Raw genomic sequence first — 22,062 nt, forward strand, 5'->3', positions numbered from 1 at the left:
ACCTGCTTGGTCCACAAAAGTTCTTATAAGGACTGGTAACTTGGTATAGGGTGCTACGGTACATAGGCTTGAGTGCGGTACAGTCTGCTGTTCTGTAAGGACCGCTATCGGTCCACAATAGATAGGGTTGACGTGCACCACTGCTGACCGCTGCCCTATACTGCAGCAGTCCTTCAGCGGTATAGGGACTGACGTACAGTCTGCTAAACACTAATACACAACCTGCTTGGTCCACAAAAGTTCTTATAAGGACTGGTAACTTGGTATAGGGTGCTACGGTACATAGGCTTGAGTGCGGTACAGTCTGCTGTTCTGTAAGGACCGCTATAGGTCCACAATAGATAGGGTTGACGTGCACCACTGCTGACCGCTCACCTATACTGCAGCAGTCCTTCAGCGGTATAGGGACTAAGAGTTTTGTCACAGGGTCATTTAAAAAATGACATGCAGAGGAAGAGGCAGGCCCTTCCGCAGGGGTGGTAGGGGTAGGGCAGGAGCAACAGGCTTGAGCCAAAGTGGGAAGTTGCAGAAGGTGCGTTCAATTACTTTAAAGGATGCACCAGACTTGGTTGAGTGGCTCGCTCAGCCTTACTCTTCTGCACCCTCCTCATCCTCTCGATCTGCACCCTCTTCTTCACTCTCTGCTATGTGCACCCCCAAAGACACTACCACCAACAACACGACCACCACCACCACCACCACATACCTTCCGCTTGAGTCACTGGAATTATTTTCCGATCCATATCAAGAGGACATTTCTGATGCGCAGCCACTCTTGGTATTGGATCAGGAAGAGGAGGTAGCAACAAGCGCTACTCAGCAGTCTGACGCCAGTACCCAGATCAGCCCAAGGAGGAGGTTGGTCCCCGGTGTTGCTGCCTACTCTACTTATAGCGGTGGGGAAGGTGACGTTGATGATGACGTGTCTAGTGATGTCACGTGGGTGCCCACAAGAGAGGAAGAGGAGGGGAGTTCAGAGGGAGATATGGACCAGCAGATAGGGAGGAGAAGCAGCAATGACTTACATTGCACAGCAGGGACAAAGCAGACTGCAAATGTATCAGGAGCGAGTCATCGACCATGTACGGTCACATCTGGCGCTCCCAGGACACCGGCACATGGCTCCGCAGTGTGGGCTTTTTTTAACGTGTCCGCTGCTGACAATAGCGTTGCCATCTGCAATCTTTGCAGTCAACGCGTTAGTCGCGGTAAGCCCAATACTCACCTAGGGACGACCGCCTTAAGAAGGCACATGAGCAGCCATCACCGAGCCCAGTGGGAGCAACGGAACACACAAAGCCACACTGCAGGCTCTCACCGTCCAGCCTCGTCTTCTACTTCTCCTTCTCCTCTCTCCTCACAATTGTCCTCCACTCCACCTTCCATCACGCCAAGCTCACATTTTTCTGCAAAAAGGCAGGCTTCCGTGGGCCTAATGTTTGAGCGTAAAAAAATGATGACGCCGGATAACCCTCTTGCCCAACGGTTGGCGGCTGGCTTGTCAGAACTCATAGCCCGCCAACTACTGCCATATAAACTGGTGGACTCGGAGGCCTTTCGCAAATTTGTGGCCATTGGAACACCACAATGGAAGGTCCCAGGAAGGAAGTATTTCTCAGAGAAGGGCATCCCAGAGCTATATGGCCATGTTCAGCGGCAAGTGAATGTATCTCTGGCACACAGTGTCGGTGCCAAGATACATCTGACCACAGACACGTGGTCTAGCAAACACGGGCAGGGAAGGTATATCAGTTTTACTGCCCACTGGGTGAACCTTCTGACGGCCGTCAAGCATGTAACCCGTGGCACCCGTGTAGATTTGGTTTTACCGCCACGGATTGCATGCAGGCCTGACTCTTCTTCTCCTCCTCCTACTCCATCCTCCTCCCTCTCCTCCTCAGCTGCCTCCTCCTTTTCCGCTGCTAGCGTCTCTTCCACTGCACCGCCCAAGCTCCCCAGAACCTATTCCACATGCCAGGTGAGACGTTGCCATGCCGTGCTGCGTCTGTTGTGCCTGGAAGCAAAGAGCCACACTGGCCCGGCACTCCTTTCAGCTTTGCGTTCACAGGCAGATGAGTGGCTAACACCGCTCAATTTGACAGTTGGTAAAGTGGTGTGTGACAACGGTGCCAATCTGCTTAGCGCATTGAAACAGGGCAAAATCACGCACGTGCCGTGCATGGCACACGTCTTAAACTTGGTCGTGCAGCGATTCCTTGTCAAATACCCTGGGGTCCAGGACATCTTGCGGCAGGCAAGGAAAATCTCGGCCCATTTCAGAAGATCTTACACGGCCATGGCTCGCCTTGCTGACATTCAGCGGCGACACCATCTGCCGGTCAGACGTCTTATTTGCGATTGCCCGACGCGATGGAACTCAACCTTCTATATGCTTGATAGGCTGCTCCAGCAGAAACGTGCAGTTAACGTCTACCTGTATGAACTCTGCGAAAGAAACGGTTCTGGGGAGCTGGGTTTTTTTTCACCGCGCCAGTGGCTGCTCATGCGCGACACATGCAGACTTCTGCGGCCATTTGAGGAGATCACCAAACTGGTCAGTCGCAGCCATGGCGCCATCAGTGACATGGTACCTTATGCCTTCTTTCTGGAGCGTGCATTGCGTCGTGTCATTGATCAGGCTGTGGAGGAGCAGGAGCGGGAAGATGAGGAAGTCGCAATGCTGGATGAATTCCCAGGGGGGGCTACTCTATCTGAGACAAGTCAACAACAGGAGTCTGATGAGGAGTCAGAGGAGGATGGTGCCGGGGCGGATGAGCAGGAGCAAGAAGAGCATGCTTTAAACCTTTCTGGGATCCCTGTTGTGCGAGGATGGGGAGAGGAGAATGAAGAGGACGACATTATCCTGGATGATGAGCAGGAGCCAGGCCACCACACCGCTTCCACTTTAGTGCAAATGGGGGCCTTCATGCTCCAGTGTTTTAATAGGGACCCCCGTATAAAAAGCATGAGGGTCAAGGACCAGTACTGGGTGGCAACGTACTTAGACCCCCGGTACAAACACAAAATGGCGGAAATGTTACCGCCGTCGCAGAGGGCTGTCAGAATGCAGCACTTCCAGGCCTTGCTTCGAGAAATGCTGCATTCTGCTTTTGCGTGCGCTGGCAGAGGAGCAATTCCCACTCCCAGAGAAGGATTTGCGGGTACCAATCCAACAGCGCCTGCAAGAAGAGGCCGGTTTGAAGATGTGTTGGTGACTTCGGATATGAGGTCATTCTTTCAGCCGACCCATCGACAGGTGTCATCCGGATCCAGCATCAGGGAACGCCTAGACCGTCAGGTGTCCGACTACATTGGGTTAACGGCCGATGTGGACGCTCTGAGGAGTGATGAACCCCTAGACTACTGGGTGGGCAGGCTTGACCTCTGGCCAGAGCTTGCCCAATTTGCAATCGAACTGTTGGCTTGCCCCTCATCCAGTGTCCTGTCCGAAAGGACGTTCAGCGCAGCAGGGGGGATTGTGACCGATAAGCGTACTCGCCTAGCTCACCACAGTGTTAACTACCTCACATTTCTAAAAATGAATGAGGCATGGATCTCGGAGGAATTCAACACATGTGATCAGTAGACCATGTATATGTCTATAAACAATTTTTGGAATCAAGCACACAGACCTTCTTAATTCATTTGGCTCACTTCCCTGACCCAAAAAAGCACACCGTACTATATGCCCCTACCCTCCTCTTTGAAGAGGTTGAGCGGTGTCATATTTCTACTGGGGCTGCTTATTATGAGGGGTTCCCACCATCCCTGTGCTGTGCTGACTTCCTCCTGGGTGTTCTTATTATGAGGGGCTCCCACCATCCCTGTGCTGTGCTGACTTCCTCCTGGGGGTTCTTATTATGAGGGGATCACACCATCCCTGTGCTGTGCTGACTTCCTCCTGGGGCTGCTTACGGTGCTGCTGTCAGCGCTGTATGTCACGGAGCTGCTGTCAGCGCTGTATGTCACGGAGCTGCTGTCAGCGCTGTATGTCACGGAGCTGCTGTCAGCGCTGTATGTCACGGAGCTGCTGTCAGCGCTGTATGTCACGGAGCTGCTGTCAGCGCTGTATGTCACGGAGCTGCTGTCAGCGCTGTATGTCACGGAGCTGCTGTCAGCGCTGTATGTCACGGAGCTGCTGTCAGCGCTGTATGTCACGGAGCTGCTGTCAGCGCTGTATGTCACGGAGCTGCTGTCAGCGCTGTATGTCACGGTGCTGCTGTCAGCGCTGTATGTCACGGAGCTGCTGTCAGCGCTGTATGTCACGGAGCTGCTGTCAGTGCTGTATGTCACGGAGCTGCTGTCAGCGCTGTATGTCACGGAGCTGCTGTCAGCGCTGTATGTCACGGAGCTGCTGTCAGCGCTGTATGTCACGGTGCTGCTGTCAGCGCTGTATGTCACGGAGCTGCTGTCAGCGCTGTATGTCACGGAGCTGCTGTCAGCGCTGTATGTCACGGAGCTGCTGTCAGCGCTGTATGTCACGGAGCTGCTGTCAGCGCTGTATGTCACGGAGCTGCTGTCAGCGCTGTATGTCACGGAGCTGCTGTCAGCGCTGTATGTCACGGAGCTGCTGTCAGCGCTGTATGTCACGGAGCTGCTGTCAGCGCTGTATGTCACGGAGCTGCTGTCAGCGCTGTATGTCACGGAGCTGCTGTCAGCGCTGTATGTCACGGAGCTGCTGTCAGCGCTGTATGTCACGGAGCTGCTGTCAGCGCTGTATGTCACGGTGCTGCTGTCAGCGCTGTATGTCACGGAGCTGCTGTCAGCGCTGTATGTCACGGAGCTGCTGTCAGTGCTGTATGTCACGGAGCTGCTGTCAGCGCTGTATGTCACGGAGCTGCTGTCAGCGCTGTATGTCACGGAGCTGCTGTCAGCGCTGTATGTCACGGTGCTGCTGTCAGCGCTGTATGTCACGGAGCTGCTGTCAGCGCTGTATGTCACGGAGCTGCTGTCAGCGCTGTATGTCACGGAGCTGCTGTCAGCGCTGTATGTCACGGAGCTGCTGTCAGCGCTGTATGTCACGGAGCTGCTGTCAGCGCTGTATGTCACGGTGCTGATGTCAGTGCTCTGTATTACGGTGCTGCTGTCAGTGCTCTGTATCTCCTGCACCCTCTTGTTTGCCTACCCTGGTCCCTGACCTTCCCTCTCCTCCATTGCCTTCATTAGCTCCATAGTCCTGAATTGTCAGAACAATTTCCCAAATAAAAAAAAAATGCTTGTAGTTATCGATCCCAAATTCACCTCATACATGTATTATGCTATTGTCCAGGTGGTGGGACTACGTGCTACCCCCTAATAATTACCCCGTGGCCGCAAATTCGACCTAAAGGTTTGCGAAATTCGCCTCCCATTGAAGTCAATGGAGCCCGCGGCGAACGGTCGTTTTCGCGAACGTTTGTGTCCGTTCGCGTTTCGCGTTCGCGAAACGTCCCGTCGGAAGTTCGTCCATCACTAGTGTGGAGCACTGTGTAAGGGGTATGTATTGGAGACCTCTGCATTGCACTGTGTAAGTACTTTATTGTCCATAGTCTAGACAATATGATATTTAATAGGGGAATTACTCACTTTGCAGAGATTTCTTCTCACTTCTGTTGTGTCACTAGGACAAGAAGTGAATGGAAATCACCCAGCAGGACCCATGCAACACAAATGAAACAGTTATCATTTTATTGACAATGGATATTGCATTAGGTATGTAAGGGTAGGTGTGCGATTGGTTGTCACGTCTTCAAAGTTTCCCCTAATTGTTGGGCACCAAGCAAGGGTCACATGAGAGGCCTTTCCCAGGGTGGGTTCTTCTGGGCTATGCTAGGCCTTGCACAGGGTGTACCTTTGCTTTGTACTGTCTTCATAACTGCATTGGGATACTGTTAGAGATGAATGTGCACCATGTACACCTGCAGTGCAACTGTTCTCCAGGTAACTTGTTTCCCCTGTGATAGTGTACACCTTCTCTGTAATCTGCATTTAGGAGGGACATGCTGAGCTCTGTCCACATCCAAATGTCCAGAGCCTTCCACTACTACTCCCCAGTAGCAGCATGGGCCCTGCTGTGCACTCTGCGTGGGCTCCACACATGCACTTAACTTAACTCTGGAGCCTTCGTACCTCTGTAAAGGATGGGAACCTTTACAGAGCAGCATGCATCCTGTAGCACTTGGAGACAGACTGCTGGGGGAGGGAGTGCTGACCATATCTCCCTCGCTGCTAGAGGCCATTCCACCTATAACAAGTACATGCTTTGACTAGCTGCTTGTTAAACTCTAGGTAACCATTTGTATCTTCACACACTACTCCATTCCACACCAATGTCTTCATACCCCATTGCCCAGCTTCTGTCGAAGAGGCATGATGGGAAAAGGTCTGACAGGCAATCAAGTCAGCACTTTCAGCCAATGGCTGAGAGTAGGGATGAGCCGAACACCCCCCGGTTCGGTTCGCACCAGAACCTTCGAACGGACCTAAAATTCGTACGAACTTTAGAACCCTATTAAAGTCTATGGGACTCGAATGCTCAAAATCAAAAGTGCTAATTTTAAAGGCTAATATGCAAGATATGCAACAGACAACACCAGCAATAAGGAGTATCTTCAGGTGTATACTATGCTGGAGGCATAAAACACCCACTTTAACTCCTGCAGATGCCTGTATTAGAGAACACCAGCAATAAAGGGTAGATACAGGTATATACTGTGCTGGAGGCACACAACACCCACTAACTCCTGCAGGTGCCTTAATTAGAGAAAAACAGCAATAAAGGGTAGATACAGGTGTATACTGTGCTGGAGGCACACAACACCACTTTAACTTTAACATGCCTGAGAAAAGAACACACTGTCCCTGCCTATCTAGCTCTTTCCCTGCACGCCAGAACATACTACACAAGGCCACCGCATTGGCAGCCTTATATAGTGTGGGGCGTGTACTAAACCCCCTGAGCTATAATAGGCCACAGGCATCCTGCCTGTGGCCAATTATGGCTCTCCTCGCTGCCGGCACTGTGATTGGCCAAGCATGCGGGATCACAGTGCATGCTTGGCCAATCATGAGCCAGCAATGCACTGCGATGGCATAGTTCATTGTGGACCATTCGTGCCACGCGAATGTGGTGCGAACGGTCCACAAAGTTCTGAATTTTACGAACAGACGAACGGCTGAGGTTCAAGTCGAACACCGAGCTCATCCCTAGCTGAGAGCTCTGACCGGTGTGTTCTCCTGAGCTTTTTCTTTTTTTTTTTTTTATTCAGTCCGCTAGGTTGAACGAAAAAAAAAAAACGAATAATGTGCACCAGGCTTTAGAGGGCACAAATTGATTAGGCCTTGCCCTTGGCACTGACAACCCACACTACACCACTGAACTAACTACCTGCAGCCAAGCCAAGTCTGACACAGACACACTGTGCTTCACCTGGACTACATGGGCATTGCTAGGTTGCTAGCTTGGTAAAGGAAACAAGGGGGGCTGCAGGCGTCTTTCTCTCTCTCCCTCTGTCCCCCTCTCTCTTTCTCTCTTCCCCTCCCCCTTGTTCTCTCTCTCCCCCCCTTTCATTCTCTCTCTTTTCACAGGTTCACACTTGGCATTTTTGCTGCCTCATATTGCACTGTATAGTCCTCATTTAACATTACCACATTCTGTACTATGTAAATAATCTCAGACTCCCTTTAACCACTTGCCAACCGACACACATCGATTTACGTCGGCAGAATGGTACGGGTGCGCAAAAGGGCGTACCTCTACGTCCTTTTGTATTCCTCGCCTAGCGAGCGCGCGCATGCTTCCACATGCTGAGGGAGCATGCCCACAGGTCCTGGGACTCGATGTTCACCGGTGGTCCGTGATTACAAGGAGGTAAGGCAGAACGAGGAGATGCCTCTGAAAACAAGGCATTTCAATGTTATACCTAGCAACATGACAGGGATCTAATATCTAATGCTCCCAGTGATCGGGAGCAGTGATCTCTGTCATGTTCTAGTGAGCCCATCCCCCTATAGTTAGAACACACTGAAGGAACACATTTAACCCCTTGATCTCCCCTCATGTTTAACCCCTACCCTGCTAGTGATGTTTATACAGTGATCAGTGTTTCTTTTTTAGCTCTGATTGCTGTATAAATGTCAATGGTCCCAAAATAGTGTCAAAAGTGTCCGATCTGTCTGCTGCAATGTCGCACTCACAATAAAAATCGCAGATCGCCATTACTAGTACAAAAAATAATAATAATAAAATGCCATAAATCTATCGCCTATTTTGTAGACACTATACCTTTTGCACAAACATTTCAATATAGACTTATTGCGATTTGTTTTTATCAAAAATATGTAGAAAAATACATATCAGCCTAAACTGTGGAAGAAGATTGCTTTTTTAACATATTTTTTGGGGATATTTATTATAGCAAAAAGTAAACAGTATTGCTTTTTTTTTCAAAACTGTTGCTCTTTTTTTTGTTTATAGTGCAAAAAATAAAAACTGCAGAGGTGCTTAAAAGAAAGCTATATTTGTGAGGAAAAAGGATGTCAATTTTGTTTGGGTACAACGTTACACGACCGCACAATTGTTGGCTAGTGCGCAGTGCCGAATCGCAAAAAATGCTCTGGTCGGGAAGGGAGTAAATCCTTCTGGGGCTGAAGTGGTTAACCACACCCAATATTTAGCAGAGTTTACGCCACACCCACTTTTTTGCTGCAGTGCACATAGAGCTTGCACACAGCCCACTGATTTGATGATACACCTCTGGAATAGGCACTTTAAATAGGGAGGGTTACACTATCACTGGGGCTGTGAGATGATTTTCAGATGCAAACTGGTATGTAGCTCAAATTTATCTAAGTAAGTATGCATTATTTTCACTAGAAATAGAAAACACTTACTGGAAATATATGCTTTTAATTTACTAACGTCCTTGTTAATTTATTAATTTTATACTAAACCTCTTTATACAAAATGCAACATAAGAGTTTGGGAATTTATCAACCATTTTTAAGAATGATTCTTTGCTGTTTCAATTAACAACCACACCATTAGTCTCCTTTTTATTTTTTAGAGACAAAAATATTAAATTGGTTTTGATTATAACAGCTCTGTTTTTGTACCTTTTCATTTTTTTCTTCGTTTTTATAAATAGACCCCTTATGCTGCATACACACGGTCGGAGAATCCGTCGGAATGCGTCTTATTGGACCGTGTCCTCAGATAATCCGACTGTGTGTGGTATGCATCGGACTGATTCCATCCGAATCTCCGTCGGACCCAATTTTCCAACATGTTGGAAATATTTCCCAACCAACTGGGCCGGTCGGACATAATCCGATCATGTGTAGAGAATTTTGAACGGACCAAGTGCCACGCATGCTCAGATCAAATTCCTACATCAAAGCTATTGGCTACTAGCCTGAATCTAGTCCCATCGTAACAAAATTACGTCATCACGTTCTGAAAGATCGGATTTTTCAACAACTTAGTCCGATCGTGTGTATGCAACAGCTTCGGACACAATCCGTGAGACTAAATCTGACGGCCAAAATCCGACGGATTTGGTTGTGGAAATCTCCGACCGTGTGTACAGGGGCTAAGACTAGTCTTTTTACATAGCTTGTATCAATTGTATAGCATGTGATTTTAAATGTTCAAACTCTCATATTTTTTTCATACTTGGTAAATGTATAGTTCTTGAATATGCTCTAAATACCTGTAAGTGTGTTTACTGGCCATCAATATAATGTGTCAAGGAATAGTGTTTATCCTTATATTTAGAAAAAAGTATTCTTTTTTTCAAATATATATTTTTTAATTATGGCTATACATACAACTAATCCCAAAAACAAAATTATTACCGGCTTTATCAATAAACTTTGTAGCATGAGACATACTTAATGTAGTGCCTTGATAATAAAAGTAAATTGTAATAACTGCAACTTGTAATTGGAAAAAAATATTTGCATTCAAACCAGAGATTTGTAATTTTATTCACAATAAAACTTATTGGTGATATTTTATTTAGGCAATGTATGCTGCACTTTTTCAAAACACAATATAATACTCCAAAATGAACTTTACAGAACACTTTCATAACACTGTGTTTTCCTATATTAACATAACTTTAAAATGGGGTTTGGCAATATGACAATTGCAATCTACCTGTCAATGGCAGGCAGCTGATGGGTAGATCACATTTCCGTTTAGTCAACTTTCTATGTGTGTTTCCCCTCTCCCATATTTAGAGTGGTACAGGGAAGCAACATGTGTACTGCGCTTATCCCTGGCAACCCTCCTCGCCAGAGGGGATCAGCACACCAGAAGAGATAGAAATGTGTCACCACTGACCTCTTGACTCTGCCTTGTTGACTTCTGTATATTGTCCTGCAGATTTCTTTACTTTGCCCTGCTGACCCTTTACAATAACCTGCTGACCTCTGTACTCTGCCCCACTGACCTCTGTACACTGCCCCACTGACCTCTGTACATTACCCTGCCGACCCCTGTAAATTGCCCTGCTGATCCCTTTACTCTGTCCTGCTGAGCCCTGTAGACTGTCCTACTGACTCCTGTACTCTACCCTATAAACTACGGACCTCTGTACACTGTCCTACAAACTGCTGACCCTTGTAAACTGCCCTGCTGATCCCTGTACACTAGCCTAGGATCTGCTCACTCCTGTACACTACCTTATGAACTAGTGAATACTGTACTCTGTCCTACAAACTACGGGCCCCTGTAGATAGCCCTATAAACTACTGATCCCTGTGTACTCTGCTATACAAACTATTAACTGCTGTACTGTGACATATATACTACTGATCTCTGTACACTGCCCTACCAACTACTAACCCCTGTGCACTGCCCTTCAAACTGCTTACCCCTGTACACTGCAATACATACTACTGACCTCTACACACTGCTCCACATACTACTGACCTCTGGATAGTGTCTTACATACCACTGAACTCTGGACTTGGCTCTACAAACTGCGGTACATCTCAGTAATCTTTGATCTCTTCTGTCTTGGCTGGATAGATCTCAGGTGTTTTTCAGGTAGATCTCCACTTCTCAAAGGTTGCCTACTACTGCTCTAAAGCATATATTATACTAATTACTAGCAGTATTTATTTCACTACTTTTATGTCATTTATATCTTGAAATTTTAACTTTTTTTAACTATTATTATTTCTACCTGTAAACATGCATGTGTTTATGCATGTGTTCAGCATTGCACAGCTCCACTGTTGTACACAGTTCCAATGAAAAGAAATGTAAAAGTTTTGATTTATTTTTTACCTTGAAAGTTCTGTATTCATTGTACATATGGTGAATGAATACATCTGAGTGTGCAGAGTGCAGGGGTCAGGGATGTGTAATGCACCAAGTGCAAGGGTCAGGGGTACATAATACAAAGGGTGCAGGTGTTGGGAGTACATAAGAGACAAAATGCAGGGGCAGGCGTGTGTAATACACCACATGCAGGGGTTAGGTGTAGGAAACAGGCCATGTGCAGGGGTCAGAAGTGTGTAATATGTAGAATGCAGGAGTCAGAAGTATAATCCCTCCTAAAGAAATCCAGCACTAATCTGCATGCTTACTCCTAAGCAGACATTTACTCCTCTTCCCTACAGAATGCCTCTTCCCAGTACAACCCCCCTTCTAAATCTCCCTTCCCAGCACAAATCCCCCCCCCACAAACCCCCATCCTCCCAGCACAAATCCCCATCCCCTCCCAACCCACAAATCCCTCATCTCAGCACAAATCCACTTCCTCCTCCCATTAAGCACAAGTTTTCTTCCTCTCCAAAAATTACTCCACTCAGCGCTAATTATCTTCCCTACCAAATCCCCCCTTACAACAAAAATCCTCTCTACCCAGGCAAAAATATTTGTGTGTGAGAGCCTCCCAAATTGGAGCACCTATAGCAGTTGGATAGATTAATGTCAGGTGTGCTTGGAGGGAGCCCACCCCTCCTTAAAAGTATAGGGATGCTTGGGACACCTAGCAATGGTATAATTTGAGCTGATGGTATTCTGTGCTTGCCTGCACCAATTCACAAACTACAAACAAATGGCAACCACCCCAACCTTTAACTAGCCTTTGCAGCAAGGAGCACATGGAAGGGCAATGCACATCAAAGACAAACAAAATTTTCCAGCTCACTTACCAGCTAGCCTGGAATAAAACCAAATATGTTTGCAGATGTGTGCAACTAAACTGCTTGTTTTTAACATGAACTGTTAGCCCTTTGTACACATGGTCAGAGAATCCGTCGGAATGTGTCCTATCGGACCGTGTCGTCGGATAATCCGACTGTGTGTGGTATGCATCGGACTGTTTCCGTCGGAATATCCGTCGGACCCAATTTTCCAACATGTTGGAAATATTTCCCGACCAACTGGGCCGATCGGACAAACTCCGATCATGTGTAGAGAATTTTGATCGGACCAAGTGCCACGCATGCTCAGATCAAATTCCTACATCAAAGCTATTGGCTACTAGCCTGAATGTAGTCCCATCGTAATGAAATTACGTCATCACGTTCTGAAAGATCGGATTTTTTCGCCAACTTTGTCCGACCGTGTGTATGCAACAGTTTCAGACAAGATCCGACGGACAAAATCCGACGGGAAAAATCCGACGGATTTGGTTGTGGAAATCTCCGACCGTGTGTACAGGGGCTTAGACAGGGCACATTTGGTTTTGTTGCAGGCTAGCTGGTAAGTGAGCTGGGAAATTTTGTTTTGATGTGCGACATCAGATAGCTGCCCCCTGCCTGCTAGAATTGAAAAAAAAAATCATTTGATCTGTGTGTTTTAGATCTGCAGACATCGCACACACTGCAGTGCCAGAGCACAGAGTTCCCTGATATATGATAGCTGAGTGGATGGAAGGAACATGCCCGTCTTTAACAGAATCATAGAAAACACATACAAAGCTGAGGAAATGAGTCCCCTGCTGTGTGCTGGAGGGGCAGGCTGTCTCGCGGGAGGATGTTGTGTTGGAATAATCTGTGACTATGGAGAGGAGAGATCAGAGAGAAATCCCACTCAGTGTTTGGGTTTAGAGTAGTACACACTATAGAAGGATGTGCTTTGTTATTTTTTCATGTCTGAGGATTACAACCAGTTTAACTGAAGTTGATTGTGTTTATTTTGTGTTTTCTTCTTTACATGTTGCCTATGGTCAAACTCCGATCTGCCTCTTTTCTCACTTAGTTGTCAAGGCTACAACTGGATCCTCTCCCTCTTCCCTTCTCATCTATGAACACCTTCTACTCTGCATCCTCTCCCAGTGGAACTCAGCTGTTTTTTTCCTTCAACCCTCAGTAACGATTAGCTCCCTCTCTGCCCCATCTCTGCTCTTTTCACATTTAGTCTCCTCTCTTCCCCTCGCCAGGATCGTAATCCCCTGAACCACTCTCCTGCCTCTCATTTATACCAGTCCATAATCATCTGTTCTTTGCTTTTCTTTTTCTCACACAGATTTCCTAGTCCTTTATCAGCTTAAGATTTGTCTCTTCTTTTTCATGTACAGTCTGCATTCAGATTCTGCTTTCCTTTCTTTATCAGTTTGCAACTCCTCTCTTCCCTCTACATGCTGCCATGACTGGTTAAAGCTTCACCTCCTCCCTTTTATCTTGAGGAGCTGCCATTCTGATTCCTTTATTCTCCACATTTTAGTTTACTATCAGCTGCCACTTTTTCTCCTATTTCTACTCCCATGGTATATAATCGTATCTCTCTACCATTTCTCCGAATAGTGTATGTTCAGCTCTTGCTCTGTCTCCCATACGTGTCCATACCAGAACAGCTAGTTAACACTCTGGGGGAAATTTACTAAAACTGGCCACACAGAATCTGGTACATATGTGCATAGTAACCAATCAGCTTCTAACTTCAGCTTGTTCAATTAAGGTTTGATACTAAAACATAGAAGTTGATTGGTTACTACACACAGCGGCACCAGATCCTGTGTGCACCAGTTTTAGCCAATCTTGCCTCTGTCTTTTCCATGATATTACAGGGAATGGATCACTTGATAAAAAAAAAATACTTATTGTTAAATTGGGTATAAATCACTCAGAGGCCAATATCTTAAAGCCTATATTTACCCTTTCATAAAAGGATAGACATTTGATAGCATGCAAGATCACTGGGGGAAAGAGCAGGATAAGCAAAGCTGAAGCAATGAGCTAAAAGGAAGGAGTCAATCATATCAAATGTTATAATCATGTTGATCATGTGTGAACTTCTAGCGCTGCTCAAAGCTGGAGCATAATAGGTGTCTCTTCGGGCATTCAGAAAATGGAAGCAGGCATCAGGCACTAATTCAGAAGCATGGACATATTTGGGGTAAGATGCCATTCAAAACCGACCCAGTGCTTCAGATGTGAATATGGCTGTGTATAGCTCAGCTAGCCCTGCTTTGGCCATTCCCCCTGACATGTTTGGCTAATAATATACGCAAAGCTATTACATTGGTAAGGAAAAGAAAAGATATTAACTCGTCTTCAATACCAAAACTAGTGTAGTGCACCCCCTAAGAAGCCACAGATGAACTAGATCCCCCATTCCTGCATAGCCATTCACAGGCACTCCAGAGTCAGTGAACAGTCCGTGACTTTGTTTTTGTTATTTATTGAGGGTTAACTTGGATAGGGATGGGAGGTTATGGGATGCCCACCTTAACGTCTCTATATACAGCTTCAGCTTCTTCCTCCAGCACACACTTGCTTGTTCCAGCTATGTAACTCTGGGATGATCTGACAGCTTCCAGTCAAATGCAGCAACAGCCCATTACAGGCAGGGACTTGCAGCCCCCATGAGTGTAGAACAGTAGAGTGACACAGCTTATACTTTCACATCACTTCCTCTCTGAGGTCACTGATCCCAGCACCAAAACTTCAGGCACTGAAGCTGCCTCTTTCACTAGCCCTCCAGACTGACTCTTTACTAGCCCACCAGGTTGACTCTCTGGAGATCTCCCGGGAAGGACAAGGACTTAAGCACATGACCGTTTTCAGGAAGAACTGGCTATATGTGGCAGTCTTCCCCATTACAAGTCCCCAGTAGTGTTGCCCTACTCATGCTGTCCTCTTTCTTGCTCCTGTGCCTCCAGGAAGGGCTTCCCCTATGTGTTGTGGCAGGATCCTTCCAGCACCCAAGCGCCGATCCAAGGCAGGACACCTCCCCAGACTAGGGGGTACCCCTGAGGGCCACCGACAGCCTCCTCAGCACTATATCTCTATCTTCCTCCTGACTGCCCCTGCTGGCATGGCTCATGTCTATTTATGAGGTAAGCTCTGCCCCCTGCAGCCCACTCCTGGGGATTGGCCGAGGCCTCATTATTATTCCAGGCAGCTCCCCCTAACCTCCTGCCCTCCCAGAAATGGGGAGAGGCACCACAGAAGCTGTCAGGATAAGTAATCCAGTCCTGACTCGCTGAACCCTGACCCTAGGCTTAGCCCTGAGGCAACTAAATTTGCCTACACAAAACCTACACTAACACACCTACAATAGTTCTAGCACACACCAGAGGGTGCTACACCAGTCCCCATTTGGCCACTTCAAAGAGCCAAAGATTGCAATATGAAAAGTGTTCCAATCTACAGCAATTAATCAAAAGTCATCTTTTATTATTTTAACTGCAACTGTACAATCTGTCTTTGAGCACACGCATGAACCTTCTTGTCTCAATGTGCTTGCAACACTGTAAAGCTGAGAGGAAGGTTCACATAGATCAGTCAGCATTAACTGTTTTGTAACCTGGAACATTCAGGTTAAAGAGAATATTTCCTGTGTTTCTTCCAAGTGCATATCTTCCTAGATTAACATGGATGGAAGGCTTTACCATATCCAAAAAAGAAATCCAATCTCCATATTGCACTTAAAAAATATAAATGTGGAGTGATTTAACCCATGGAAACTAACAAGTAGTCATTCTAGTTTTCTGATAGCTAAAATTTTATGAAAAGTAAAGTCTAATTAGTTCCTTTGGGTGACTGATCTACCCAATCTCATCTTTACTTTTATTTAATTGAAGGGTACGTAGGAGACAAGTGACTGTATATTAATATTATGTAAAAAAAAAAAAAAACATGCTAGCTTTAATTTATTTTAGTACTGAATATCCATAGTTGTGCCAGCAGCAAAAAAAGGCACATGAAAAGATAATTTCTTTAATTTATTTCCATTTTTTTTTTTTTTTTTTTTTTTAGCAAAGGCTTATTTTCAGCACTTTTTAAAGTATGTGAATTCCTCTGTCTTAGTCCCTGTCTCCCGCAGATGCTTACAATCCAATGGCCTTACTATGCTAATATGCATACAAGTGGTAGGTAGGAAGCCAAGTCATCTATTATTTTTTTTTCCTTTTACTGTGGAAAGAAGTCAGAGCACATGGAGGAAATTTATGCCAACAGGGGGAACATACATACTTCACTGATTAAATAGATGAAGTGCCAGCACCATTTTGCCTGGAGGATTAATGTAGATAAAAAGGAAGTCACTAATCAAGAATGATATCTTGGTTACAGAAGTATGAATCGTAATATAATACAGTTAAAAAGGAAGTCACTCACTAAGCCTACTCTCTTGGTTACGGATATATGACATGGTATATACTGCAATTACAGCCAGAGTGCTATACATCAGAATAAACCTTTAAACTGGGTCTCACATTTACTATGTTTGTAAAATGATTGTAGTGCTTGTAAAATGGTTAGTAGTAGCCCTGAATGTTTTTCAAATGATCTCCAAACAGATATTCCTTAAAATGGAACGATATTACTCTGGCATCAAGTCAATAAGGAATATTACATGAGATTTTTGAATCATGTGACTCGTTTGACTCAATGTCCATATTTGGGTGGCCTTGCCCCTTTGTTTAATAAGAGGGAGCCATCGATTTTATCCCGCACCAGACAAGTGACAGGATAGGTCAGGTCTAAGCAGGTAGCAGGATTTTCTTTTTGTGGGGGTTGATGGCCATCGTTCATTGTGATTGATGTGGTGTTATCTTGGTTATGCAATAGAGTTGGTCTGCTTACCTGTTTCCATGTGTTCATCTCTAGAGACCAGCCGACCCTCACCTGACTGCTTTTGTAATCCATCCTCTGGCATGACTCCACCCTACGGTGTGCATCTGTCACCTCGTCTCAAGGTGACCTGACAATTTGATCAGCCATGGACCCGGCTGACGTGTCGCTTCCTACAGTCGATCTGTTACAGGGCTTAGTTTGCAGACTTGAGACCCAAGAATCGCATCAGAGCTAGGTGATGCGATTCCTTCAAGATCTGGCTTCCCGCTTCGAGCAGCTACAGGCTTCCTTGGGAACTCCGAACCTGCAGCCTCAAGTACAGTCAGCAGCTGCACCTATCGCACCAGTCGCATCAACCCATGCATTATTACTGCCAGCTCTGTCCCATTTCTCTGGGGACTCCAAGGCTTGCAGGGGGTTCCTTAGCCAGTGCACAATTAATTTTGAACTTCAGCCCCAAAATTTCCTGTCCGATCGGGCAAAAGTAGCATATATCATATCCCTCCTGTCCGGCGAGGCGCTAGCTTGGGCTGCCCCTCTGTGGGAACTGAATGATCCAGTGGTTTTTAGCCCGTCTGATTTCTTTAAACTTTTTCTGAATATCTTTGAGGAACCGGGTCGTGTCTCCTCAGCGGCTAGCGCTCTTTTACGTCTCCGTCAAGAGTCCGCATCTGTGGGACAGTATGCTCTTCAGTTCCGTATCCTCACAGCTGAATTGAGCTGGAATAATGAGGCCCTAGTTGCAACCTTTTTACATGGCCTCTCTGATAGAGTGAAGGATGAATTAACAGGGAGATCCCTTCCTGCTGATCTGGACAGTGTCATCACCTTGTGTAACCAGATCGATATTCGCTTTCAGGAGAGGGCCCTGGAAAAAAGATGCCAGCACTCCCCGTTCTTTAGGCAGCCTGAGCCCCCAGTCCCTTCTCTTCGATCCGAGGAGCACCCCCTGCCTACTGAGGAACCTATGCAGTGGGGCTGGACTAAGATATCTCCCGAAGAACGTGCTAGGCGCAGAACTCTGGGTCTATGCCTGTATTGTGGGGCCAAAGGTCATTTTCGTGACACTTGTTCTCTTCGTCCGGAAAAACGCTCAGGGCTAATACATCTGGAAGGTGGAGTATTAGACCCTGAAATATCACCTTCACCTTCTCGTCTTCTCCTTTCTGTGTTGCTTCATGTCGGTGCTTCCTCTCGTTCAGTCTCAGCACATCTGGATTCCGGAGCCGCTGCCAATTTCATGGATTGGGAAACTGCATCCTCCATGAGACTTACCCTTTTGCCCCTTACAACGCCAATGGTGGTCTTGGCAATTGATGGCACGGTTCTCCCAGGGGGCCCTATCCGCTTCCAGACTCTTCCTGTTAAGATGTCACTAGGGACACTCCACCAGGAGTGGATATCCTTCCTTGTCTTACCTAAGGCTTCATCTCATATCATATTAGGTCTTCCTTGGTTACGGCTCCATTCTCCACAGGTTGACTGGTCTGCTGGACAGATCCTGGCTTGGGGTTCCTCCTGTTCCTCTTCCTGCCTACTCAAGGGTACCCCAAAAGAGAAACTTCCTGTTACCACCATCCCAGTATCTTCTGCTCTTCCCGCTGTATATAGCGATCTCTAGGATGCGTCCTGCAATAGTCGGACTGATGCACTCTCTAGGTCATGTGGTACTCTGGATGAGGGGCCCACCTATGAACCTGAGTCGATCATTTACTCCAGTTCGCATAACCATTTACCTTTGCCTGTCCCTAATCTCCCTTGGACGCACAGCCAGGCTAACTTATCTGCAAGTTCCACAGTTGCTATGCCCTGTGATGCGATTGAGATGGTCGCTACACCTGACAATACTATTCAGTCGGCCTCTGACCAGTTATGCCAGTCCAGCCCATGCCCAATGAGCTTTCTGCTTCTTGTTCAGGACCTTCTGTGACCTGGCCTCACCCTACTGCTACTATGTCTGTTTAAACCCGTTTAAGAGGCTCAATCCATCTTTTGGATAGAATACGGCCAGGTGGGGTTTTCAATCTTTTTCTCGGGGTTCTCTGCATTCTGTTTGTGTTTCAGCTATCCAGTTTGACTCTTGTGACATGTCACCTTCTAACCAACCTGACCTCAGGGATCCACTGACCTCTGCCCAGTCTGGTGGTCCTGTTATGGGTGCCCAGCTCATCGTTAAGGGTCTGGGGGACCCTGCTTAGGCTCCTGATCTTCTCATGCCCTTACCCATTCCTAAAAAGCCTTTAGTCCTCAAGTCCTCTCGTCCTCTTCCTACCTCGGTTCCAGTCTCTGAGGATAATCTAAAATACGAGGTTAGTCAGGTTTTGGATTCCCGGCGCCGTAAAGGCATTCTTCAGTACCTCGTACATTGGAAAGGGTTTGGCCCTGAGGAGAGGTCTTGGATCACTGCATCTGAGGTCTTTGCTCCTAGTCTGTTGAGGAGGTTCCATCTGGAGTTTCCCTTTAAGCCTGGACCCAGGCGGAGAAGGGGGAGGCCTCGTAAGAGGGAGGGTACTGTCATGGTTATGCAATAGAGCTGGTCTGCTTACTCGTTTCCATGTGTTCATCTCTAGAGACCAGCCGACCCTCACCTGACTGCTTTTGTAATCCATCCTCTGGCATGACTCCACCCTAGCTCCTATCAGATAACTCTATATTAACCTGTGCACTGCAGGCCAACCCTGCTGATCAACCTTTGTGTGTTAGCTTCCTGTTACCTGCCGTGTGCTCTTCTGTTGTTTTCCGTTACCGACTTTGGCGTGTCCTTGACTATCCCTGTTTGCCTGTGATCCTGACCTTTTGGCGTGTTCCTGACTATTCCTGTCTGCTTGTGGCCCCAACCTTGGCTTTGTCCTTTACTATCCCTATCCTCCTGTTGCCTACTGTGGGTGTGAGCTGGGGGACCCTGGGGGCCATGACCTGGAGCCAGTTGCAGCCAAGTCCATCCACACCACTAGAGGCGCTGGTGAACACCTGCTGGCTCTTAGACTCCGCGCCCCAGGGAATCTTACGCTCTAACCCCAGTGGGATCTGTCTCCTGTATGCAGCAGTCAGCCATAGGGTCCACAACCTTGCGGTGCACTCCTGATCCCTACGGTGTGCATCTGTCACCTCGCCTCAAGGTGACCTGACATGTGGATCTGCATCAGTGGATTGATGATGGATGTACAATGTGGAACAACTTAGGCTTTCACACTGTATCACGTACCTGGAGAAAACTGAAATGCTCCTCCTGCCTACACTTCTGAAGGTGGGAACAGAAAGTGTAAAGGCAAGGAGTGGCATGAGTGCCAGGTAGCTGGCTGGTGATGTCCCATCTGTAGGTGAGTAGAGCTAGCAGTCATGGTCCTTGGAGCAGGAAGTAGAAGCAGCTTGGCACCAGAGCATGGACAGAAGCAGAACCGGGAGAAAAGTAGCAGTCAGCAACAATCAGGCAGCAGGGTACCGAATCAGCAGGAAAGGCAAGTCCAGAAGGCAGGCCATGGTCGGGAACAGCTGGGCAATGTGGTACCAAATCAGTAGGCAGATAAAGTCCAGTAAACAAGCCAGAGTCAGGATAACAGGTAACAGAGTAAAAGAACAAGCAGAGACGAAGCAGATCAGGTCTTGATAGGTCAGGAAGAAGCTGAAGATCATCCAGCACTGTTTACAGTGACAGAGCAGTTTAAATAGGCCACGGTCGCCAAGTGCTAACTGGTGTGCATTCGTGTACGTGCTTGTGATCATGCACATATCCGTGCACGATGAACTGGTATTGTGGGCATTATGTTGGTCTTTTGCTTATAAATATTAGTACGAGTGCAATGTGTATGAGCTTGAGCAAGTACCCGCACTGGCCTTTTAGTGGTGGAGGTCCGGTTTACCTTACACACTTGTGTGGAGCAGCTCACAGAAGCACAGGACTTTTCTGCAAACTGCTCCGCAGCCGTTCAGGAGCTGTGTGAACCAGCTCCATAGAGAGTCAGTTATAGTTTCCTAACATGTGCAAAGAAACTCACATGCATTTCGCACCAGTGTGAACCCAGCCTGAAACTTTTTTTTTAATAAAGGTCTTCTGGTGCTTTTATTTCTAGGGAAATGCTTTTTTGTGAATAAGTAGGGGTACTGCATACCCCTTACTTATTCACTTTTGGAGGGAGTGGTATCTGGGTGATTCCTTATTATTAAAAGGGGCTTTCAAATTCTAAGCCCCCTGCCCTTGGCCTCATCAACTCCCCCCCCCCCCCATGCTGAGGGTATATGCCTGATATGGTTCAGGAAGGGAATCCACACATTTCCCCCTTCCCTAGCCTGCCAGGCTGCATGCTCAGATAAGGGTCTGGTATGTATGTTAAGTGGGAGGGGAGTTCACCATTTTTTTGTTTTTGGTGTTGGATCCCCATTAAAATTCATACCAGGCCTGAAGGCTTGTAGGGGAAATGTAAAGCCTTTATTTCAATTAAATATCCAGGATTGCTTTGTTTACATTCTGCTGTCAGCAAGTAATCCCCAACTGACATCAGTGATGAGTCACTGATTGCTAAGGACACCAGCGGGGGCTGACTCCTTAATAGCCAACTAGTCAGCTCAGAAAAGATATAGAAGAAGTATATTTTACTACTAAAATACTGTACTATTTAATACCTCAAGACCAGACACTTTCATGCCCTTTCTGCCCAGGCAATTTTTCAGTTTTCAGCGCTGTCACACTTTGAACGACAAATACTCATGCAGCACTAAAGACAAATATTAAAGGGGGTAGTTATGGCGCTCACCTGCTATTATTTCTACTTAGGCCGCGTACACACGGGCGGACTGTTCGCCCAACCTTGTCCGCTGAACAGTGTTTGGGCGGACAGTCCGCTCGTGTGTGGGCTTTCAGCGGACAGTTTCAGCGGACAGTTGGACGGACAAAGTCTTTCGGAAATTCCGAAAAACTGTCCGCTGAAACTGTGTTTGAGCGAACAGTCCGCCCGTGTGTGGGCTTGTCCGCTGTACTTTCGAAATGAGCGGACTGTTCCCGCTCGGAAAGTCCGCCCATTTCGAGCGCGTGTACAGGTAGGCGGG

This window comes from Lithobates pipiens, unplaced genomic scaffold (genome assembly GCF_037356315.1).
Source record: "Lithobates pipiens isolate NorthernLeopardFrog02 unplaced genomic scaffold, aLitPip1_a1.2 Scaffold_27, whole genome shotgun sequence".
Lineage (NCBI taxonomy): Eukaryota > Metazoa > Chordata > Amphibia > Anura > Ranidae > Lithobates > Lithobates pipiens.